A 4,470-nucleotide genomic window follows, 5' to 3' on the forward strand; every position below is an offset into this window, starting at 1 on the left:
CCCATCCCTGCTGCTGAACAGGCTCGACTGGGCCTTTGGTCTCCTACGGTTCGATTAATGCCTCTTCCAGCAGCTTGGGCGATGGTACTGCCGCCCCTCTGCTCGTGCCTTCGGGAGCAGTATCTCCATCTTTTGGGCGTATTGTGCCTGCACAGCATGGCCCTCAGCGCTGCCTGTCCTTTCCTGAAGGTCTGAGAAGTCGAGGAGAGGGCAGAAGCTTACACTTTCGCCTGGGAAAGTTGGCAAGGATGTGGGAAAGACCCTGTGGCTCCACATGAGCGAGCGGTAGGCTCCGCTGTTTCCGCACTTGTGCTGTGCTTGTGAAGTACCCACCTCTCTCCTCTCCTCTCCCCGCAAAGGGAGTATCACCCACTGGTGCAGTGGGCTGCCCGGCCTCCTGCACTGGGACGGGGCAGTGGCATATTAATAGTCTCGTGATCCTTCCTAGACTCCTCTGGTGAGCTTTTTTTTTAACTGCTGCCGCTTCTTCAGGTGTTTAGGGCTGTCCTGTGCATCGTACATGTGTTCTTCCCGAAGTTGCTGAACATGTTGAGGGAGTACTTGTTCTGCTTACAGTCATTCAACCTGCTTAGCAGCTTGCTCTGCTCGTTTGTGGGATGGAAGAGATGTTTGGGCCTCATCCTTCCCCTGGGAGGAAGTGCAGAGCAGGAGCTCACACAAGCGTGATTCCACCTTCTGCTATTGCGTTTCCGTGGCTGCTCCAGATGCGCTGTGCTGGGAGCAGCCAGGGAGCGGAGGTCAAGCGGCAATAGCTCTGCCCGAGGGGCCTGGGGCAGGCTGGCGTCAACCAGAAATACCGACCGTCCTGTCCTGACTGCCTAGCGCAGGCATGCATGTTTCTGTCAGAGGACCCTGCAACACGTTGCTGAAGCTGGATCCTGACAGTGTTGGCGTGCTACTGCAGCTCTCCCAGGAGGTAAGAGCTCCTTCATGCTTATTTAGGAAGCGAGGAGTCTTGCACACGCGAAGCCCTCATTAATGATTATGTCAGTGATTAAAAGAGTGAGCTGGGCTCATTCATTCCTCATCCCCCCTGCCGGTCTTCTCGGCTGCTCCACATCCTGTCAAAGCCAGGCATCTTAGGAGGGTTTGCTCATTGTCCCACATCCTTCCCTTCATACCCTCTTCCTGCTGGTAACTAGACCCATTGGCGTGACGATGCCTGGTTGTATTTCTGTGTATTTCCTGTTGAAGGAGAGAAGGAAGAGGTGCCTGAAAGTGTTTTTTTACCCGTTCAGTACAGGGCAGCAGCCTGGGGAAGAGGCACACTCTGGTCCTTCTCATGACAGCTGTGAATCGGCACCCTGAGCAGCTCAGGGCTGGACCTCGAAGGGCCACCAGAGCCACTCCACGCTGGCTTCCCTACATGGCGCATGGGTGGCAGGCACCTCAGCGCAGCAACTGGAAAGAATCTACATGCAGGGCACAGCCCCGAGCAGGGACCCGGCGGAGGAGGTAGGGCTGTCTACCTTCCCTGCTGTCACCAGCGGTTCGATCATCTGGCCCACAGCTGGCAACTGGTGTCCGGTGCCCTCCTTCAGCTGAGTGGGTGCAAAGGTCTCTCTGCCCTGATTTGGAAGAGCCTTAGCATACAAGTGGAAAAAGATGAAAGAGGGCATTTGTGTGCTGCTGCTGTGTTTAGAAGAATGGTTCTGTAATGCCATGGTCAGGAACCTCGGATGAAAGACTGGGAGACCTGACACGGCACTGCTCCGCCTGCGTGTTCAGTGCTGACACATCTCAGGACAGTAACTAAAATTTGGACTTTGCTCATCTAGCCGTGCTTGCTGTTTACATCTAGCCAGTGAATTCTGCACATTGCTGTGCAGATGCCTTCCAGAAATGCCTATAGATAAACATGTTTGAGCAGCGTGATGCTTTGTGGTGGAAGATGTGGATTTCAGTCTGAAATAAAGAGAGGGGGGAAAAAGCCAATCTGGCTTCTTGTGCTCCCGGGTGAGCGCTCTCCAAGAACTGTGCTATCGTGAAACAAGTTGGCAGGCTCCCTTCCGTTCGCGCTTCAGGAGGAAGCAGCAGGTACCTTTTGTGGAAAGCCCAGGGAAGGTGGTTGTGTTTGGTGAGCTCCAAGAACGTCTGTAGTGGGACACAGGAATGAAGTATTGCCTAATGCCTGGATCCTGACTGAGCTCGAGTATCAGCCGGAGCGTAGCTGCCTGGGGACACTGACTTGGAAGTGGGACTTGGGGTGTGTGTTTAGCCAGAGGGAATTTTCCCCTTGTCTTTCTCTGTTGATTGCTGAAGGTGTGTAGACAACATTTCCAGATAAGATCCTCACTTTTAGCTGGCAAAAACTGCCTGATGCGATTCCCACATCCTGTGCTGGCAATCAGTGTGTGGAGTGCCAATTACAGACACTTATCTCTTTGCCAGACAGCAGGGACGGGATACCTCTCATCTAATTTTAGATGTCTGCATGGTAAACCTCTGTCACTGACTTGGGCAGCCTGAGCTCCCCTTCTGCTCAGGGGACAGAGATAAGCGCTTTCATGGCACATTTCTTCTGCCCTCTTTCAGATGTCTGCTGTGGCGTGAGGTAACTGACTCCCCAGAAATCTCTGCCTCTCCCCACCAGCGGCGAAGGAGCCTGACAAGCTCGGCTGGAGATGTTTACATCGTCTGTGCTTTCATGTGCTGAGGTCCATGAGAAATTACTGGAGGGAGAGTAGATCATTACCAAACACCGGCTGGAGACAGTGGGAATCCCTTTGCTTTACAGAATCAGCAGCAGTTGTTTATCTGGCAGGAAACACGCATTTGATGACTTTTTAAAAAATTCACACATTTCAGCTCTTTAGAAGGGCAGAAAGTAGGGTGATGTTACCCTTTTATCTTATCACCAAAGTGACGTTATCACCCTGGCAAAGCAGCTCCAGAAAAAGGCCCATCATGTTACAGCCCCTTCCCTTTGTTTTTTCCCCAAATTTCCTTACCTTGTGTTTGGCTGTTCACCTCAGGTTTTAAGTTAATGTTATTCTTTCAACTGCTCTAACACGGATTTACACCCGGAACACTCCTATGCCAGCAGCTTTATTATAATTTTGTCCCATATCTACTGTCCACAGCTGCTAACTCTGCCCTGGCTTGCTGTATTTGCAGCACAGCTCTGGCAGGAAACTTAAATTTTCTGATTAAATGTACCTTTGCTTCTGTTCTTGCCGTTTGCACAGCCCGTCTGAGTTCCTTTTACTCCAGGGATCTAAAGACTAGACAGCTAATCTAAACTAATCACCCCACTCCAGCTGTAGTCCATGGAGAGGGATTGTCCCTTGGGGATGTGATTCATCCCAGCTGACTTAGAACTTAGTGTCTGAATGTGCTGGTTCACACTTGGGCACGGCTGGCGCTCTCCATTGACTACAGCCCACTGATTATTGGAGAGCAGATATTGAGCTTTTAGTCGAGTTAATTGACCCTGGATGACTTTAATCTACAGGGGGTTTTGTAACTTGTAGACAACAGGCTATCTGCTCAGATCAACTCGCCAGCCAGTGCTTCATTCCCTGGTCAGCCTCTGTGGAGTTCAGCAGCTCCAGGGTGAGTGAGCTGAAGGGGGTGGGGGAGGTCCGCGTGGCGTTCTGGGGACTCCTGTGCAATTTTTCACGTATTGTGTGGTGTTCTGGGCGGTGCGTTCCGAACACAGCGCTTTGAATCACATATTAATGTCTGCCTATATTGTTTCTCCAAAAATTGCGCCATGATGCTATTGGGAAGCTGGAGTTAACGCATCCCAGAACACCCAGCATGTGGGCAGCATCATCACTCACACAGCACCAGACTCCTAAGTTTGATTGTCCCTTCCATGACAGATTTTCAGGGAGATGCTAAAAGACCACAAGACCTCTTGCAGCCTGTGTAGATACCATGAGCTGTGCTAAGATTCCTGCCGTGCTTCACACAAACACTGTGACTCTGTGATATCAAAAAAGATGGTGTTTCGGCTTCTCTGCCGGGTGCCAGTCTAGCAGACCTCGGGCTCCCAAGAAATGCTTCGCCGGAGCGTTAGATATGGTTCAGGGGGGAATAAGTTTCTTGGCCAGGACCAATTATCCATTTGGGATATTTGTATTTCATTATAACTGACACTGAGGAGCATGTTTGATTTGGAACAAATTTCAAGCAGGAACAAGTTTCAGCATCTGCATTTTCACTGTGAGCACAATGAGGGACAAAACAGGTTAGAGCCTGCTTGGCCGAGGGTGGGGACCTCTCGGGAGGGGAGGGCAGGACGTGAATCTGTTACAGGGAAAGGGAAGGAGCAGCCTGAAGACCTGATTGTCCTCCCCTTGCAAAAGGGATACTCAGAGCAGCAAGGATCAGGTGTGTGTCTGAGGAAGCCAAGTGGAGGAAAGCCGGCTCCTCCCCCAGAGTGGGAGGCTGTACCTGGTGATTAACTCCCAAGCGGAGGAGTGGAGCTCATGCTGAGTGCTG

This window comes from Charadrius vociferus, unplaced genomic scaffold (genome assembly GCF_000708025.1).
Source record: "Charadrius vociferus isolate BGI_N301 unplaced genomic scaffold, ASM70802v2 scaffold409, whole genome shotgun sequence".
Classification (NCBI taxonomy): domain Eukaryota; kingdom Metazoa; phylum Chordata; class Aves; order Charadriiformes; family Charadriidae; genus Charadrius; species Charadrius vociferus.